The sequence below is a fragment of the Tenrec ecaudatus genome, chromosome 5 (assembly GCF_050624435.1).
Source record: "Tenrec ecaudatus isolate mTenEca1 chromosome 5, mTenEca1.hap1, whole genome shotgun sequence".
Taxonomy (NCBI): Eukaryota; Metazoa; Chordata; class Mammalia; order Afrosoricida; family Tenrecidae; genus Tenrec; species Tenrec ecaudatus.
The window spans coordinates 80,838,651-80,860,505 of NC_134534.1; the positions used below are offsets into that span (position 1 = coordinate 80,838,651).

At 38.0% G+C, this 21,855-nt stretch overlaps 1 protein-coding gene across 4 annotated transcripts in view; it reads right to left on the bottom strand.

Moving 5' to 3' along the window:
- PCMTD1 (protein-L-isoaspartate (D-aspartate) O-methyltransferase domain containing 1) overlaps positions 1-21,855 on the bottom strand; it is a 108,598-nt gene that overhangs the window by 74,411 nt on the left and 12,332 nt on the right. The gene's annotated exons all lie outside the window — the stretch shown is intronic.

Genomic DNA, 21,855 nt, shown 5'->3' on the forward strand with positions numbered 1-21,855 from the left:
CCCCCTTTCTACTCCACCTTCCTTCCACCCTCCCGGTACCACCACTCTCACCACTGGTCCTGAAGGGATTATCTGCCCTGGATTCCCTGTGTTTCCAGTTCCTATCTGTTACCAGTGCACATCCTCTGGTCTAGCTGGATTTGCAAGGTAGACTTGGGATCATGATAGTGGGGAGGAGATGGGGGGGGCAGGGGGAAGGGAGGAAGCATTTAAGAACTAGAGTAAACTTGCATGTTTCATCATTGCTACACTGCACCCTGACTGTTCGATTCCAATTTGCTCTCCCCTCATTCACAATGATATGAAAAAATAAAAATACTTATGCACATCAAAAGACTTCATCAAAAGAGTAAAACAGGAGCCTACAAACTGCGAAAAAAATCTTTAACAAAGAAATAACAGTCACGAAAGACAAATATTATATGAGTCCAGTCCTATAAGAATAAACACCAAGATGCAGGCAGGCTTTGTCTCTCCCAAGCAATGAGGTAGAGCCATCCAGTGCTCAGGAACATTTATCACCTCCTGTATATGCACATCTTATAAACTACTTTAACAAAGATCTCACTTCCGCTGGGGGCGAGTTTATCAAAATGAGACCGAGATGATCATTCCACTGCTGCCATAAAATCTTGTGCTAAAAGGTCACCCCCAAGTCAACTCCTGACAGAGTGATAAGCAATCCTCACTCAAAACTCAAGATGCGCAGAAAGGGGCATGTGTGCCCCATTGAAGGCAATTAAATTTCTGTTGGTGGCTAAAATCCTTCATAGGCCACAGCAAAGGAGCTGATATGGAAACCTAAGTGAACTGGGCTTGACCTCAAACGCACTGGTAGCAAATGTAAGGAACAAGCATACTCCCTTGCAGTTCAGGCTGCACTGGTGTTCAGTGAATGGTGGCCTGGAACTACCATATCTTTACTCTTTTTTGCCCTCCTTCCCTTCTTATAGGAGCCCTGGTGGGACCGTGGTTATGCATTGGGCTGCGATCCGGAAGGTCATCAGTTCAAAACCACCAGAAGTTAAGGCTTTCTACTCCCGTAAAGAGTTAGCCTTGCAAGCCCATAGGGGCAGTTCTGCTCTGTCCTAAATGCTTACTGTAAGTCAGCACTGGTTTGCCTTCTTACGGCATGTTTGAGTCTAGTAAGACATGGTTCTGCCTTGAGGAATTAATTTTGTTGAAACGCCCTGGGGGAGGGAGGATAATTTCTAATGCTCTCTATCATAAAGTGATAACCAGAGTCATAAACAAACAATAGGTATATTAATGGTTTTGAGGTTCACACTTGATTCTAACCCCAATTTAAGAACAGTTACTTCTGATGACATGCTCATCCTCAAAAAGAAATCACTGAGGATATGGGTTTTATAGCAGGGTGGCGAAGAAACCAGATAGTACCTGGCAATCAGAAAGAATAACATCTGTGGTCTTAAATGCTTGTCTTCAAATAAGCAGCCAACTCAGTAAGATGTCAATTAAGTTCACCTGGAAGAAGCACACGAGCCTGTGTGATTCAAGGATTGTAAATAATAGAATCCACACTGAAGAAGAGAATGATATTAAAGCTTAAATTGTGAACACCTAGATTGCAGAAGTCTATGAATTACCGTGCAAGCTCAAATTCTATTTGCAGGGTGCCCACATGGACTAAGCTTCCAGTGAGTCCCCTTTGAACATGGTCCATGGATGTAGATAGCCCTGTTATTGGACAGAGAATATTATAAAGTCGATTATGGCAGATGTAGTTAGGTTAAAATATAATACCCTATCATTTTATCTCCCTTTTGGACCATTTTAGAGTTATTTCATTTTTTATGTTCTCAGCTTTCTTTTTTATTGAGGTGTTTGTTTTATCTAGCAATTTTTGTTTTTTTGTGGTTTTTTTTGTTTCATGCTTGTGTTTTGTATGATTTTCTATATATAAAATCCAAGATAGATAGATCTGGATACACAGTAACTGGATTGACTGAGAATAGGGGGAAATGGGGAGCTCACAATGAGTACAAGAACAAAATGTTCTAAAATTAATTGTGGTGATGACTGCACAAATTTTCATGACTGAATAATTAAGTATATATATAAAGTATATACTGTATATACTCGAGTATAAGCCGATCCAAGTATCAGCCGAGATACCTAATTTTACCAGAAAAACTGCATTAAAAATGTGCTAAGCAAAACAAAAAAACAAAAAGTACTGAAAATTCGGCTTATTCGTGAGTATATATGGCATTAATAGAACAATTTAAAGTATGTTATAATGCCCTAAGTGAGTTAAGGTACTTGCATGCAATGGAGCTGATTGGGCAAGGTGGGGCTATTTATCATAATGGACAATAGTAATCAAAATAGTCTGATTCCTACAGACTTTGGCAATGTAAGCATGGTGTCTATAAGAGTAAAACAGATGGAAAACCCACTAAATATTTGCTAGACATATACAGAGAAATTTTAGATCAGGAAATGACTGCTGTCTGCCTAACTCAAATCACCAGAGTAGAGTCATGATTGGTCACTCAAGCCCCAGACTTGAGCCACTTTAGAGAACCACAACCACTTAAATAAAAGGAAGGCCATGTCCCTTTAAGGAAGGGGCCTAGTACACCATTATAGGTTCATACTGTTAGTCTTTCTGCTTATCTTCCCCAAAGGCATCTTGCAGCCTTTTGCAGGAAAAAGGAAAATAATCAGACTTTTTTCATTAGGAAAAAGGAAGTAATCAGACTTTTCTGATATTACTAGACACTGGACCCTGAAATGACATTATTCCCAGAAGACCCCAAACAACCTGAAGGCCCACCAGTCAGGTGGGTAGCATATGGAGGTTATTATTAATGGAGACTTAGCTTAGGTCTGTCTCACCATGAGTCCCCGAGCTCATTCTATAGTAATTTCCCTACTTCAATAATACATTATTGGAACAAATATATATTATTAGAATAAACATACTTAAAAATGTAGAACCCTGACATTCAATCTGTGAAATGTGAAATAAAGGGTATTATGGTAGGAAGAGCTAACCAGAAGCCATTCAAGCAGTCCTGCCTAAGAAAATAATAAATCAAAGTAATACTACCTTCCTGGAAGGATTTCAAAGATTAGTGCCCCATCAAGGAGTTGAAGCACACAGGAGTGTTAATTTCCACCCCCTTTAAACTATTTGCCCTGTGCAAAAATCAAATGAATCTTGGGGAATAGAGTGGATTATCTTAAACTTAACCAAGCAGTGACTCTAATTTCAATTCCTGTTCCAGATGTGGTTTCAGTTGTTTTGAGTACATTAATAGCGCTCCTGGTGCCTGGTATACAGCTCTTGATATTGCCAGGGTCTTTTTCTCAATTTATCTTCAAAGAACCACCAGAAATGATTTACTTTCATCTGTCAAGGGCAATGTTAGAATTTCACAACTCTCCCCCAGAGTTATGGTAACTCTCTGGAACTATACAGTAATTTAGTCCACAGGGATCTTGATCACCTTTCCCGACCATAAACTGTCATACTGGTCCATTACATTGATGACATTATGCTGACTGAACCTAGTAAACGAGAAATATCAATGATGGTTAGACTCACTGTTGTTAAAACACCTGCTTGCTAGAAAATGGAAAATTAGTGACAAAAAATCAGGCTACTTGCACCTCAGTGAAATTTCTGGGGGTCCAGAGGAATAGAGCATAAAAAGATACTCTACAAAAGTGCAACTTAAGTTACTGCATCCCTCCCCCACAAAATTAAAAAAGGCACAATGCCTGGTGGGCCTCTTTGGATTTGGGGGGGCAACATCATCCTTAATTTGGGTTTGCTACTCTGCCCATATAATCAAATGACTTCGGAAGCTGCCCAGCTTTGAGTGAGGGCCCAGAACAAAAGGTGTTTCAACAGGTTCAGGCTTTCATGCAAGCAGATGCAGTGTGGAATCACAATGCAGATCCTTAGGATTTTGGAGCAAAACTCTGCAATCCTCTGCAGACAACTACTCACCTTTTGAAAAACAGCTTTTGGCTTGTTAATGAGCCTTAATGGAGACTGAACACTTTACCACAGGCCACCAAGTTACCATGCAGTTTGAACTACCCATCATGAACTTGCTGTCTGTCTGACTCACAGAACCACAAAGTTGGATGCACACAGCAGCACTCATCATTAAATGGAAGTTGTATATATAAGATGGGAAGGACTTGAAGGTATAAGCAGGCTGCATGACAAGTGGCCCAAATGTCTATGGTCTCTGCTCTTGTCAGTGACTTCCTGCACCTATGGCCTCCTGATATCCTAAGAGTTCCTTATGGTAGTTTACTGGGCTACAGAAAACCCGTGCTTGGCTTACCAATGGTTCTGCACAATGTGCAGGTACCACTTGAAACTAAATAGCAACGGTATCAGAGCCCCTTTCTTGGACACTCATAAAGGTCGGTGGTGAAGGAAAAGCCTCTCAATGGGCAGAACTTCAAGGCGTATATCTCTTTGGTCAGTCTGTCTGGAAGAAGTGGGCAAATGTGCAACTATACACTAATCATGGACTACAGCCAATGATTTGGTTGGAGGGTGAGGTATTTGGAAGGAACATGATTGCAAAAATGGTCACGAGATTTGGAGAAGAGGTATAAGGATATACCTCTCTGAGTGGGTCAAAAAAAGTGAAGATATTTGTGTCCCCTATGAATGCTCACCAAAGGGTTACTTCTGACGAGGGTTTTAACAATAAATTGGATAGAGGATGACACATTCTGTTTCATTTTGTTTGGATGCTCAAAGGATGCTCATGGAAGCAGTAGTGCAGAGATCAATGATACACTGCATTGGGTAAATATGCTACACAGGCATTAAATCTTGGAAAGTAAGGATGTAACTTTGAGGACGACTAAAGTGCACCAACCAACCCAAGCCACGGATTTTCAATCGCCTCATACACATGGAAATTTGGACACTGAAGAATTGATGCATGTGAGATGTACATTGCAAGTACCATGGACTACTGAAGAACCACCAAAGACATTTGGAAACAGTATAGTAAGAATGGTACTTAGAAGCAAAGATGGCAAGATTCTGTCTCAGTTACTTTGGTAATATTCTCAGAAGCGACCAGTTCCTGGAATATGGCATCATGCTTTGTAGAGGGGTAGTGAAAAAGAGGAACCACCTTGACGAAATGCATTGACGCTGTGGTCCCAACAATGGGTTAAACATAGGAGCCATTGTGAGGATAGCACAGGAGCAGGAAGTGTTTCCTTCTGTGTACAGAGGGTCACGAAGAGCTGGAATTGACAACTAACAACAACCTGTTATGTCCCACTAACAATATTTACTACCTTTCTAATGCCCTTTAGAAATGCACACTAAAAAGATGTTAATACATTTTTAGTTTAAGTTTATTTTACTTCTCCGGGAAAATATATTTTTGATAGTGAAAATAAATTAGGAGATTTAAAATAAATTATCATCAGAAGTTCATAATCTTATGGGCTCCAAAGTGTTAAATGTAAATGATTAATATGTAACAGTTCCTTGAATCAATAAACTCGTTTAGAAAACACTTTCCAAATGAAACAAACGAAATGTTTGTGAGAGTCTTTAAGCCATAACTCCGCACCTGCTCCCAGACTGCATTTAATAACTTCAATGTGTCAGAAATGACTAGGTGGCCATGAGAAACATCAGTTTTTAAAGCAAGTAGCATATGACAGAGCCACTAAAGAGAGAATCTCAAAAAATATCTTTAGTTCAGAGACAGTCTTTGGTAAAGGAACGTAGTCTCTTAAAATAGCAAGTATTTTTTTCATAAAAATGTTTAAAATTTTATTTGAATTGATGGAAATTAACTAATAGAAAATTAAACTTAAATTACTGACAATAGCATAATTATTTCACACTAGTTGAACAAGTCTTCAAAATATTATAGACAAATGGTAGGAGCAGAAATATTTTAATATATTTTAAAGTAACAAATATGCTTGCATAAAGTTACGTAAAACAATTATCTTTATATTTCACTTCTATGTGTTTTACACATAAAAATGTGATTTGATAATTTCCTCATTGCTTAAGTAATCACTGATTTATGTATCAGGAAATATGGCAGGCAAGGAGGACTACACTTCAGAAATTACATTCAACTTAAATAATTTTCTAATAAAGAATCCCAGAAAAGATCAAGTTGTTGCATAGATAATAAATCTGAGCCCAACTTTTACCCTGGCCAAGGTTAAGTCAGAAAGAGATCAAATGAAACACTTCATTTTATAATATTCTGCAACAACAAAATCTATTTAAGAATTAAGGCATATGAACGCAAAGTCAAAAACACCTAAAATATTCCTTTCTTTTGTTAGTATTATTAGATGCTGTCTAGTCCAACTCATACTGACTCCATTTACAACAGAATGAAATATTGCTTAGTTCTACACCATTCACAAAATTGCTACTTGAGCCCATTTCTTTTAGCCACTGTGTTAACCTAGCACACAAAAGGTCTTCCTCATTTTCTTTTACTTATCATTGATGATGTTCTTTACCAACACCGTAATTCAGAGGCATCAATTCTTTGGTCCTCCAGATATACTGTCCAGTTTCCACATGCATGTGAGGCAACTCAAAATACCATGGTTTTGGTTAGACATTTTTTAATTTATTATTCTTAAAAGATATTTTGCAGTAGCTTTGTCCAATGCAACACTGCCTGATAACTTGATTGCTGCTGCTTTTGTTTAGTTTTAAAGCTAAGCGACCACAATGATTCTTTCAGAAATAATATATTATATTCCTATTTACTTCCGTTTTTTTCACTTTCATGATTTAGTTATTGATAGTAACTATTATCAAGAAAACTAAACTCATGCCAACATAACAAATTTAAGGGGAAAATATGATTAAAAAACAAATTATGACAGAATAGATAATAATAAAAGTCTAAGGGCTAAAATCATCTTAAGTGTTTTTATACTTATTTTCTGATAGAAGATAATCACTTTCATCACATGAAAAGTTCACAAATTATTTTCAATCTCTGATTCCTGCCCCTGTCCCCACCCCAATTTCTATTTTTCTGTAAATAAAAACTCTACAAGGCCTATTGCAGAGGTTCTTCAGAGCAAAAATTTACAAGCAAGGCCCCAACTGCCTAGAGAAGCATGGGGCTAGAATGCAACTGAGCACTGCAACAGATCCCTAAGGGCTAGAAAGAAAGGGAGAGAGCTCCTTAGGGACATTCAGGCATTCGAAAATAAAGCTTCTTAAAACCTCAACTGTAACTAAATAGGGAGGGGGTGTACACCAAAAATTGGCAACATTAAAGGATTTGTGAATACAATGACTAAAGATTAATTAAAAATCAAATACATTTAATACAATTAATTAAAAACCAAAAGAATTCAAGGTGTTTCTGGCACAGATTGTTTCTGGCAGCACTTACCTGTGTCGCATCGCACAAGTGCACAACTTTACTACAGTACTGGTGCTGAATACACAATATGCCCACTTTGCATTAAGCTGACTATCACTCAACAAAAAGGAACACAGCCAAAAACATTTCAGCTCAGCTTCAAGCCCGCTGTGTATTAAAAATTGCAGTACTTTTAGTGTGTATATACAATTTTCTGCTCTTACAGAAACATAATAGTTTACAGAAAACAAAAACTTTTACTATAGGCTTTACCATCATTCCTCCGCATGTTAAGTATCACATTAGTGTTATCTTTTGATTAGATGTGCTAGTGATGGGTCCAGCTAAGTGTAAAACATACATCTGTTTTACACTACATTCTAGATGTATTGCTCCCATGCTTCTTGCTCACACCCTTTCCACCCCACACACTTTCCTACACGCTAAAAGTGTCACAGGCCACGCCACTGCCTTCATTCGAGCTTACCAATTAGGAATATACAGGATGCTCTCTCAACCCCAGTCACAAAGTCTCCATCCCCCGAGGGTACTATTTGTCTATGACTTTCTTCCCACCTGCACTACTCTTCCCATCCTCAGAGTAGACCTGCAGGTAGCACTTTCCAATAAAGCAGTGGTTCTCAACCTTCCTAATACCATAATCCTTTAATACAATTACTCATGTTGTGGTGACCTCCAACCATAAAATTATCTTCGCTATTTCATAACTATCATTTTGATACTGTTATAAATCATCTTGTAAATATCTGATATGCAGGATATATTTTCATTGTTACAAATTGAACATAATTAAATCATAGTGATTAATCAAAAAAACAATATATAATTATGTATTTTGAAATATTTATTTCTAATTACAAAGAAATGAAATGTTGTCTTGAAGAATGATGTAGCATGGGTAACAGTCTTTACCACTGGTACTCATATATGGGCATATCTGCATGTGGGAGGACCGGCCTGGAGAGGCGGTAAAGGAGCGTGTCTTGGTTCCTAAGACCATCGGAAATGTTTCCCAATGGTCCAAGGGGACTCCTGTGAAAGGTTCCTTAGACACCCCCCAAAGGGGTGGCGACCTACCCGTTGAGAACCACTGCAATAAAGCCTGTTGCTTGATACCCATGTTTCGGCTTGGTTCATTTTTCTATCAGTTATTTATTTTAAAATTGCACTTATCTTCTTCTTTTATATAGCTGCAAGTGCAGTAAGTAACAAGAATTACATAACTGCAAGTGCAGTAAGTAACAAGAACCCCTTTACTATTCCCCCATCACCACCATGTCTAAGTGTGAACATAATTTTAAAATTAATGATATAAATGTGATCTCACAAATTAAAGCTAGTATTTATTATTTATGTTAATAATTTTAGGACAAAAATATTTTTCATACTGACTATATGAGGCTAAATTTACATTCACTGTCATCTAGTCAAATCTGACTCACAGTGAACATACAGGACAGCACAGGACTGCCCTGGCAGGTTTCTGAGATTGTTAACTCTGTACAGCAGACAGCTCCATCTCTCTCCCAGGAAGAAACTGGTGGTTTTTGAACTGCTAACTTTGCAATCAACAACGCAATGCATAACCACTACACCAGACAGAAGAGGTAAAAATACTTCAGATAATGCAGCATAGTATTCACTACCAGGCTAGAGTAAAACTAAAATTGACAAAGTAAAAGAAAATATGTTGGCTTATTTCTACAATGTGGATTTACTTCTAATAATGATAATGGTATGGATAAACCGTTTGCATAAGTTATAATAAAGTTTTAGCTGGAGAGCATTAAACTAAAACCCTAAAACGGCACCTTAATACCAAACATACAAAATACTGCAATCAACAAAAGGAGCATCTTCAGACAAGTGGACATCCCCTTACAGAAGGGTTGTGGGGAGAGGAGAGGAGCCAGTCAGGGTGCAGTATAGCAACAATGAAGCATACAATTTTCCTCTAGTTCTTTAATGCTTCCTCCCTGCCCTTCCCCCCCCCCTCCCGACTATCATGACCCCAATTCTACCTTACAAATCTGGCTAGACCACAGCATGTACACGGGTACAGATAAGAGCTGGAAACACAGGCAATCCAAGACAGACAAACCCCTCAGGACCAATAATGAGAGTAGCCACACCAGGAGGGTAAGGGGAAGATGGGGGAAGAAAGGGGAAACCGATCATGATGATCTACATATAACCACTTCCCTGGGGGACAGACAACAGAAAAGTGGGTGAAGGGAGACTTTGGTCTGTGTAAGACATGAAAACATAATAATCTATTACTTGGATTAAGGGTTCATGAGGGAGAGAGGAGAAAAAAATAAGGAACTGATATCAAGGGCTCAAGCAGAAAGAAAATGTATTGAAAATGATGGCAACAAAGGTACAAATGTGTTTGACACAGTGGATGTATGTATGGATTGTGATAACAGCTGTATGAGCACCCAATAAAATGATTTTAAAAAAATTTTTACAGAAATGTTGAAGATGCTCTATGTCCTTCAGTATCAAATATTCTGCCAAGATTTAATAATGTTAAAATAAAATTCATAAATATGCAAACTGGCTTTTAATTTTTAATGATAAAATTATATGTATGCCCAAGAACTATTTTAAAATAAATTATGAATCATAATCAGGAAGTCTTTGATTTGGGTGCCTATTTTGTGTACTTACATACCTGGGCTGCACAAAAATGTCTCAGTCAAAAAGAGGTTCCGAGTGGAAAAAGTATACTAAGTACTTGTCTAAAGGACTTTAGTGATATCACCAAGTGGAGCAACACATACAATCCAAGAGTCTCAGAAGGACAAGAGAGAAAGAGAGGAAAGAATATTTGAAGAAATTATGGCAGGAAACTTCTTAAACATGATGAAAGACATGAATCTACATATCCAAGAAATGCAAGGGATTCCAAGTAGTATAAATCCACAGAGACCCACACTAGTTTATTATAATTAAATGGTTAAAAACCAAAGATAAAAGAATCTTCAAAGTAGCAAAAGAGAAATAACTCTTAAGGACATTTTCTCCTGAAAAATCAATTAAAATTTTAGAACATTTGCTTTCTACTTGAGCCCCTGGTACAGCTCCTCATTTTTCCCCCTCCCTGCCCCATGGCCCCTTGATAATTTATAAATTCTTCTTTTTCACCCCCAATGTCTTACACCAAGCGCTGTCACCTTTAACCCACTTTTCTGCTGTCCATCGCCCTGGGAGGGGGGCCATACGTAGATTATTGTGACAATCTTATTCCCTGCCCCTCACCCTTACCCTCCTAGTACTGCTGCTCCTCTTTTTGGTCCTGAGTGGTTTTGAAAAAGATGGTAACATAGGTACAGATGTGTTTGACACAATGGATGTATGCATGGATTGTGATAAGAGCTGTAAGAGCCCCAATAAAATTAAAAATTATATAACGTATATACTTGAGTATAAGCTGACCTGAATATCAGTTGAGGCACCTAGGGTGTGTGTGTGTATGAACTGTTAATTGGTGTCCTTTAAAAAGTGTTTTGAAAGTATAAATGTGACTATTTGTAATTATGTAAATAATGCTGTTTGAAATTACACAGAATTTTTTTATTGGGAAGAAAATTTTAGAAAAAAAAATCAACCAAGAATTTGGTATCTGGCAAAATCTTGATATACAAAGCAAAAAATGAAGATATGTCCTGGTAAACAAAACCTATGAAAGTTCAAAATCATTATGTCTGCCCTTCAAAAAAATGTCAAACAGATTCCTTCAAGTTGGAATGAAAGAATTCAATAGCAAAGAAAGATCTATATATGCAAATAAATTTCAGAGCAAGTAAAAAAATCACTATTATTTTTAGCTTGTAATTCATTATGCATTGCTGTGTTGTTAGTTGCCATCAAGTCAATTCTGACTCACGGTAGCCCCACCTATATATGCAGCACAGAACTGCTCCATACGATTTTCAAGGCACAGTGGTTACAAATTTGGCTGCACATAGAAAGATCTTAAGTTCAAAACCACCAGCAGCTCCAAGGGAGAAACACGGGGCTTTATACGCCTGTAAAGTGTTAAGTCTCGAAAACCCACAGGGGTATTTCTGCCCTGTCCTGTGCGGTTACTATGAGCTGTCAAGTTTTTTATAACCTTTCAAAAGTAAATCAACAGGATTTATTTCAAACTGCCAACTTTCAGCTACTTGTGAAATATACAACGGTTTGAGCCACCATGAGCTTCCTCATTACGTACAAGATTGAAAAGACATATATGCACAAAATACTTATAAATTTATATTACTGAATACACAATGTACAAAGCTGAATTTGTGCCAACACGATAAAAATATTAAGCTGATTGAAATAAGTCAGACAAAAAGGAGGACAATTATTATATGCTACTACTAATATGAAGAATCTCAAACAAAGTTTATTAGTGGTTGCACCAGAGCCAGATGAGAGAAGGAAAGGGGGAATCATCCTTTAGGAGTCCCTGAGTGTCCTTTAATGGCAATGAAAAATTTAATAAGGATGATGGGTGATGGTTGCTCGTGATTAAAGCAATTAAACTGTACATGGAAAAATACTGTATTGGCAAATGCTGAGTTTTAAATCTTTTTAGTACAATTTTAAAAGAAATCCCTTTTAAGAAAAATCTTAATGGGGGAAGTATTTTTATTGGCACAATCTATGGTGCCTACAAATGCTTAAAATATTATACATTGTAATAAATTATAGGAATTGGAAACTATGCATGCCTTTAGCTACTCACAGAACAAAAAAAGTAAAAGCACAAGTAAATAAGGACATTACATACAGAAAAATAAAACGGTAAGAGATTACTATTAACAACTGTACAGCAGGAAATTAAACAATCTATGGAAATCATATAATCCGAAGCTCAACAAGGAAATAGTCTCGGAGCCCAAACTGTGAGATTCTGTTTTGCAGAGGCGATGGATGGCAGTGGGAGCCAAAGAAACATCTGTGAGATCTACATAGGAAATACGCTCCGTTGGTAGTTCCCGCTATACTTTAGGGAGCGATAAGAACAAACTGCTTACACACAGAGTACATTATAGATGACTACAGGGGAACAAAATGGTAAGCCTAATTCGAACAGTTAAGAAAAAAAGAAATTAAATAATTTAAATGAATTATACAAATCCCTAGAACCTTATAAACTTTTTCTAAGAACAAAATTAAAATCTCAAGGGATTTTTTGATATGTAAATCACTGAATTGGTTATCAAAAACCCCAGGATCAGGTGACTTCTCCAGGTTATTCTAACAAACACCTAAAGTAGAATTAACACCAATCCTGTTCAAATACTTCCAAAAATAGAAAAGCAAACACTTTCTAACTCACTCCAGCAGAGCAACTATCCCAATACCATTAACAGGTCAGACAGCACAGAAAAGAAAATCACTCACCAGTTTGTCATGTATACAGAGATAACGCACCTTAAGAAACGACTAGAATCCCAAAATTCAGTGCATGTAACAAGTAATGCCCCCCACACTCCAGGAAAATATGGGTGGTTCACCATTAAAACAAATTAATAGAATAAGGGGAATAAAAACACATCATTAATTCGATTGATGCAGAAAAGGAATTGGGGGAAAATTCAACACCTTTTCACAATAAAGACAATTAGTAGCAAATAAGAAAGAAGGAAAATTCTTCAACATGGTAAAGGGAATTTTTTTTTTTTAATCAGTATACTCCATGATGGCAGACTGGAATTGTTCTCCAAAGTTAAGAACCAAGACTGGTACTTCTGTTGTGGTGGTTGCTAGGTGCCCTCCGGTCGCATCAGATCCATAGTGAACCCATGTGCAACAGCACAGAACAGTGCCTAGTCCTGTGCCATCCTCAGAAACGTTTTATGTTTTAGTCCATTAATGCTGCCATATTGTCAATTCACCTCATCATAGGTCTTCCTCTTTTTCTGCTGCCCACTCTCTATTTTACCCAACCTGATGTCTTTCTCCAGGGACTAGTCTGTCCTTATTACATGTCCAAAGTGCATGAGAGGAAGTCTTGTCATCCTTGGCTCTAAGGGTCATTCTGGCTGTACTTATTCCCAAACAGATGTTTGTTTTTTGGCAGTCAATGATACTTTCAATATACTTCACTAACACCTTAATTCAAATGGAATGATTTTTCTTTAGTGGGGAAAGGGGCGCTGGGCTGCTAACCACCAGGTCAGCAGTTCAAGCCCACCAGCCACTCCTAGGGAAACAGATGAGGCTTTCTGTTACTGTAAAGAGTTACAGTCTCAGAAACTCACAGATGCAGTTCTACTCTGTCTTACAGTGTCATTATGAGTTGGAATCAATTTACTGGCAGTGAGAACTATTCAATATTACACTGGAAATCCTATTCAACATAATTAATTGATTAATGTACCCAAATCAGAAAGTAATATAAATGACCACATTCTTAAGATAGCCCCAAGTCCTCTAATATAAACAAGTATGATATAAGAAAAAGCAGTACAAAAAATTATAAAGAGCTTGAAACTCAATTTAAGTATCAAATGAGAACACAACAAATAAAACCATCAATCTTCTGGTTTGATATGGCTACTATCAAAGAAGTCTTCATGGCCCAGTGGTTAAAGCATTCTGCTACTTGAAGGGTTGGCAGTTTTAACAACCACATCATAAGGATGGGGAAGTTAGCTTCCATGAGATTTACAGCCTAGAAACTCTTTTAGACAGTGCTTTTCTGTTCAATAGGATAATTATGAGTCAGAGGCCACTTAAAGTGGGTTGTGGGTACTCAAGAATTAGCAATAGGAACATATTGTTTAAAGAAATAATGGCTGTCTTGTTTAATAATAAACCCCTCAAAAACACCACTGATATCAAAGAGAGGAATTAGGAAGGACTGGGCCCTAACATTCCTTTGAGGTTGAAACTTATATGTAGACAGACTTTTTCCCAATAATATATAACATCAGAAATGCTGCAACCTTTGCCACACTCTGCTCAAGAAACAAGCCTTGGATTGAAACCAAGAAAGGAGATTAAGAATTTATTTAAGCTTTCACAGGTACTAGGAGACAGAACTGGGACTGAGATCTAAATCAACCTTATCTTCTTCAAATTAAATCTTATTTTAATTTTATTGAATTGATAACTAAATAGAGTAGCATTTTACAGCAAAGAGAACAGAGTCTGGAAAATGTCCTGGTCTAGGCATCTATAAAACATGAGTAACACTTACCTGCTTCCTTATCAACAATGTTGTGAAGATTCAATAAATGGAAGTGTTACATGAAACAGAAACACCAAACATGTCAGGCTCTTAAATTACAGAATATCAAGATACATTATTTACACAGAAAACTGTGAATTTTCCTGAATACAGGAAATACCATAAATATAGGAAATGCCAAGCAACAAAGCCCACATGGAAGAAACACACCAGCCTGTGTGATCACAAGGTGTCGAAGGGATCGGGTATCAGGCATCAAAGAACAAAAAATCTTGTTATCATTGTGAATGAAGGGGAGTGCTGAGTGGGGACTCAAAGCCCATCTATAGGCAACTGGACATCCCCTTACAGAAAGGGAGGAGACAGCCAGTCAGGGTGCGATGTAGCAATGATGAAACATATAACTCTCCTCTAGTTCTTAAATGCTTCCTCCCTCCACTATCATGATCCCAATTCTACCTTACAATTCTGGCTAGACCAGAGGATGTACACTGGTACAGATAGGAACTGGAAACACAGGGAATCCAGAGCGGATGATCCTTTCAGGACCTGTGGTGAGAGTAGTGATACTGGGAGGGTGGAAGGAGGGTGGGGTAGACAGGAGGAACCAATTACAGGGATCTACATATAACCTCCTCCCTGGGGGATGGACAACAGAAAGTGGGTAAAGAGAGACGTTGGACAGTTTAAGATATAACAAAATAATAATTTATAAATTATCAAGGGTTCATGGGGGGGATGGGGAAGGGGGGGGAAAGGGGGGATCTGATGCCAGGGGCTTAGGTGGAGAGCAAATGTTTTGAGAATGCTGAGGGTAACAAATGTACAAATGTGCTTTATACATTTGATGTATGTATGGATTGTGACAGAGTTGTATAAACTCCAATAAAATGATTTTTTTATAAAAAGAGTTAGTCACTGAAAAAAATTAGGAAATTCCATTGTGCTCATATAAATGATACTTCCTCAAGCTATGCACTAAATATCCATGTATATGTTTATTTGTATACACACAGGTTTATTAATATACACTGAACTCAATACATGCTATCCAGACACATTCGTTTTATTAAGTGCTATCTAGGCACAATAAAATCAATGATCAGTAACTAAGCAATGATAATTGAATAAGTCCTTAATAAAAAGAAAGTGTATCGTCCTTTTATCATAAACAACAATTACTCTAATTCCACGGTGATTCTCTCCTTTAAAATAAATTGCATGAATGAGTTATAAAACTCACGCTAGAAAACTGCAAAGCAGTGCTTTCCAAAGTGGGAGATACCACCCCTTAGAGAACTCTGCAACAATCCAGAGGGCCTGCAAATGTAGGTCCTCGACTATGAGCTATATTACAAAGTTTTTCATTGCACTAAGGGTGCTGAGTTATTGTTTTCTGCAATGTGGGAAATAGGTCAAATAAACAAGGATGTGATCTTTCATGTGCAGATACTCACAGGGTCTGTCTTCCAAAGTATCTCTGAGTGAGTTGGAACAACCAAATTTTCATCTAATGGACAAGCACTCAACTGTTTGTGCCACCCAGGGATTTCACACTAGGCAGGGATTTCTTCAGTCCTTAGGAAACTAAATAAAAACATGAGAATTGAGAGTACCAGGATTTATAGGAATCAACAAAATAAGCCGTCTTTCTCTCCTATTAAGCTAAAACATTCCTTTCGAATAAACTTATGGTCCGCTATTTTAAAGATGAACTACAAAGCCACAATGATATAGCACCAAAAAAGCTGTGAAATAGTTACCAGCAAAAGTGCCCTCACTGATCCATCCACCTAATCGACCTAGGAATCCCCTATCACCAACAGCTATACTAGCAAGCACTGTAGTTGTTAACATGCTAAAACCACCCCCAGCCACAACCTTGTTTACCAAAGTACCACTCCCTAGCATACAAGTAGGCTGGAGAGGAAACTGAGGCACTGACATTTTCCATGTTTTTATCACCAAATCAAATCACCTCTCAAGGCAACAGAAAGAGTTGGGCTCTTCTATCTGGTAATCGAAGTAACACAGAAGTCCCTCAGGCTAAATAAAAGGCCATATCATCCTTGGAAAGTACTATTTCTGATTATCTGTTTCTTCCTTTGTTCATCCATATTGTCTAATCTTTCTGCAACAAACTTCTGCTTTTAACTGATAACCTTTTAATTATTTTGCTCATACTATGTCAGCTCTAGGCATAATGGAATCAGACCTAGGTTCACCATATTTTTAGGCAGTATCTAAAAATGATATATTGATACCTCTGATTGGAAGATAATTCAAACTCTGTAATTTAGGATAGAATGATCAGGAAGAAAATGACAAAGAAAAGATACTGTTGGTGCTGTTAGGTATCATCAATTGGTCCCCACCCACACCAACCTCGTGCATAACAGAATGAACTACTGCTTGGTCCTGCACCATCCTCTCAAGGGTTCCTCTGCCTGAGCCCGTGGTTGTAGCCACTATGATAATCCGTCTTGTGGAAGGTTTCCTCTTTTGTGCTGTCTCTTCACTTTACCAAAGCATGACATCCTTCCCCAAGGGCTGACTCTCCTGACAACATGCCCAAAGTAGTATGTAAGACAAAGTCTTACCATCCTTGCACCTAAGAGCACTCAGGCTGTACTTCTTCCATGACACATCAGTTTGTCCTTTTCGCAGTCCATGGTACTTTCAATGTTCTTCACCTGCACCATAATTCAAATGCATCAACTCTTAATTGGTCTTCCCTATTCAATGGCCAGTTTGCCTCTAAGGAGCATTCTGGCTGTACTTCTTCCAACTACTATCTATTTGTTCTTTTGATAGTCCATAGAACTTTCAATCTTCTTTCCCTGCATCATAATTCAAATGCTTCAACTTCTAAGTGGTCTTCCCTATTCACATGCAATCCAACTTTAACATGCATTTGAGGCTATTGAAAATACCCTGGCTTGCACCTGGTACATCTTAGTCCTCAAAGTAACCCTTGCTTCAACACTTTAAAGACGTCTTGTGCATTTACCCATGCAATCTGTTGTTTGATCTCTGGACTGCTGTTTCCAAGCAATGATTGTGAATCCAAGCAAAATGAAATCCCTAGCAGCTACAATTGTTTATTTACCTTGATACTACCTATTGGTTAAGTTGTGAGAATTTTTGTTTTCTTTACATTGAGTTATAATCCGTACTGAGGCTGCAATCCTTGATCATCATCAGCAAGTACTTAAGCCCTCTAAACCTTCAGCAAGCAAGGTTGTGTTATCTGCATACTGCATGTTAATATACTTTCCTCCAATACTAATTCCAAATTCTTCCTCATATCATCCAGCTTCTTTATTTGCTCAGCATAAAAATCCCATAAAAGTAAGTGGGCACAACCCTGATGCACACCTTTCCTGATTTTGAACCATGCAATTTTCTCTTGCTCTGTTTGCAAAATTGTCTCCTGATCCATATACAGGTTCTGCAGAAGCACACTAAAGTGTTTTGGAATTCTCGTTCTTCTCAAGGCTATCCATAGTTTGTTATGAGCCATATAGTAAAATGTCTTTGCATAGTCAATGAAATGCAAGTAAAACCTTTCTGGAATTCTCTGCTTCCAGTCAAGAGCCATCTGATGTCAGCAATAATATCCCTTGTTCTACATCCTTCATATATTATTTGAATAAATCTGAAATTTTCACATGAACATTTTAGGTATCCATAACGTAGCATAATAATCTATAATAAAGCTCATCACGTAAAAATGAAACAACACTATCATCAAAAATGAATAAAGTAACATAGGCACGGATTTACTCCATGTTTTATGATCTACAATAACATGAAAACACTGCGTAGTCAGAGACCTTATGAGAATATTATCTGCTCCTTAGAATACACACCCATCTCATTAGCATGGAAAAGAATTCATTAGTCAAAACATTAATTTTAAGAACTGTTAATAACAAATATCAGTATTGCAAATGCACACGCATAGAAAAACCCTACAACTCTTACGCTTAACATAATTACCTAATAATCAATTTGAAAATGGAGTAGCTTGCACAGGAAAATTAGGTTATTACATACATCCAAAATACCAACCTCACTGCTATGGAGTAAATTCTTTTTTTAAAAATCATTTTATTGGGGGCCCTTACATGTCTTATAATTCATACATACATTGTGTCAAGCACATTTGTACACATGTTGCCATCATTTTCTAAACATTTTCTTTCTTCTTGAGTCCATAGTATCAGCTCATTCCCCCACTCCCTTCCTCATGAAACCCTGATAACTTATTATTTGTTCATGTCTTACACTGACCAAAGTCTCCCTTCACCCACTTTTCTGTTGTCCATCCCCCTATGTAGATCATTGTGACTGGTTCCTCCCCCTCCCCCTTCCCCTCCTGGTATCGCTACTATCAGATAAACCTGAGGGGTCATCTGCCCTGGATTCCCTGTGCTTCCAGCTCTATCTGTACCAGTGTGCATGCTCTGGTCCAGTCGGATTTGTAAGGCAGAGCCAGGGTCATGATGCTGGGGGTAGGAAACATCAAACTACTGCAGTGGGTCTCAACCTTCCTAATGCTGCAGCCCTTTAATACAGCTCCTCAGGCTGTGGTGACACCCCCAACCACAAACCGATTTTCACTGATACTTTATAACTGTAATTTTGCTATTTTATGAATTGGGCAACCCCTGTGAAAGGGTCATTCAACCCCCAAAGGGGTCACGACCCACAGGTTGAGAATCACTGAACTAGTGGTAAGTTGTATGTTTCATCAGTGCTATACTGCACCATGACTGGCTTGCCTCTTCCTTGTAACCCTCCAGTCTCCAATCCGCACTCCCTCTCATTCACAATGATAAGACTTTTTGTTCTGGGTCTTTGATGTCTGATACCTGATCCCATCGACACATCATGGTCACATAGGCTGGTGTGTTTCTTCAATGTGGGCTTTGTTGCTTCTCAGCTAGATGGCTGCTTGTTTATCTTCAAGCCTTTAAGATCCCAGACCCTGTATCTTTTGATAGCCAGACACCATCAGCTTTTTTCACATTTGCTCATGCACCCATTTGTCTTCAGCAATCATGTCTAGAAAGTATCACAAGTATCACAGAAGGCCAGGTTTTTAGAACAAAGTGTTCTTGCATTGAGGGAGCACTTGAGTAGAGGCTCAATGTCCATCTGCTACCTTAATATTAAACTTATATATGTACACAGATTTGCCCATCGTCTTTATAAATATATTTACATATATGCATGCCTGTATTTAGATCTCTCTAAATGCCCTTTGTCTCCTAGTTCTTTCCTCTATTTCCTTTTACCTTCTTCTTGTCCCACTATCATGTTCAGCCTTCATTCGGATTTCAATAATTCCTCTAGGCTATACTGCCCTTGATCAAAGCCCACCAGACATCCTATGCCCTCACCATCATCGATTTTAGATTTCTTGTTGTTCCCTTTTCCCTGGGTTTGCAGACACCCCCTTCCTGTGTCTATGCCTGTCCCAAGCATTGGTCCCCTTGTTTTCTCCTCCAAATTATTTATCCCGCTATCTATCTAGATAGACAAGCACAAAAACAAGACAGAGCAAAACAAAACAAAACAAAAAGGACAAAAAAAGAAAAGCCTATAAATAGTTTGTTTGTTGACCTTTAGAAGTGTTTTCCGGTTAAGTCTGATGGAATCCCAGGCTAAGTCCCCAAATTCTATTTTTAGTATTCCTTGGGGACTTCGTGGCATTGCTCTCCTTGCTGCTCTGTTGTACGCCCTTAGTGGTTTACCCTGGTGTGGTGGGGTCAGACCCCGCACAATTCCCACACTGTGTCTCCAGTTTTGTCCCTGGAAAACATATAGATCAGTGAAGCTATGGAGTAAATTCTGAAGCATAAAACTCTAATAAACTAGGGTTTGTGTGTTGGGGGAAAGAACATTTACCACTTAAGATCAAATACTACTTAAATGCCATTTACAATTGCTGTCTACCAGTGACCATTTTTATATTTATTCAGACACATTTCCTGAGCACCCATTGGCAGAAACAAGGAATAAGACATAGTTTCTGCTTTTAAACCGTCTGCCATGCCATTCATTTAATTACAGCTGATATCAACCCTAAATAGCATTTCCAAGGCTCTAGTACCCTATATGATAGCAGTAAGAATATTAAAAAACAAATTGAGTTTAGAAAATATCTTTGAGAGGTCAAGCAGTTGTACTAATGAACAGCAATAAACACCTCTACCCAAACAGATACCAAGAAGGCTCTAGGAAAACATGGCATAAAAAACAGCCTTTAGCAGAAGACTTCTAGAAATAAAAGTGGAAGGGACAGCATTCTAAAAAAAAAAAAAAAAAGAAATACATGAAAACTAAAAAATTAGTCAAATGTGTTCCAGGGCAATGGAAACTTTAATTTGGATAAAACGAGAAATAAGTTTAAAAGAGGGCCAATAGTAGTTTAGTGACATAATTCTCTACCTTTCATGCCAGAAACTCAATAAACTCACTGGAGTCAATTCCTACTCATAGGACAGAGTAGAAATGCCCCTGTGGGTTTCCCAGACTGTAATCTTTATTGAAGTAGAAAGCTTTCTGGCTAACAGTTCTAATTGCATAACCCACTACCCCACCAGGACTCCTTTCCATGAAGGGAACCTTAGTTCAATTCCCAGCCAATGTACCTGAATTACAAAGCAAAACCAACCTCACTGCCATTGAGTCTATTCCAAATCATAATGAACTAGTGGTACACCATATAACTGCCCCCTGTGGGTTAAACGCAACTCAAAGTTGGCAAATAGATTCAGACTTACAGTGACCCTATTGAACAAGGTTTAGAATTACCCCTGTGAATTTCCAAGAGTGTAACTCTTCACGGGAGTAGAACACCTTGTCTTTCTCCCGTGGAGTGGCAGGTGGTTTTGAACTGCTGATCTTGAAATTCATATATAACCCATTATGCTACCAGAGCTTAGGGGAGGCATGGTAATTAAGAAGACAGACTTGCAATCAAGATATGCTTCAGATGCAAATCCTAGCTTTTACAGCCACTGGGAACTACTTCATGTTGATCAATTCTCAATTTTCTGATATTAGAAGCCAGAAATAAAATGTTCTCAAAAAGCCAGTCCCTGGATAAGAACATCATGCATTGATAAAGTATGTGAAAAAGAGGAAGACCTGTAATGAGGTGGATTGGCATAATGGCTATTAACAGTGGACTCAAATTAACAACTGTGAGGATGGCTGTAGGGCCAGGCAGTGTTTTGTTCAACT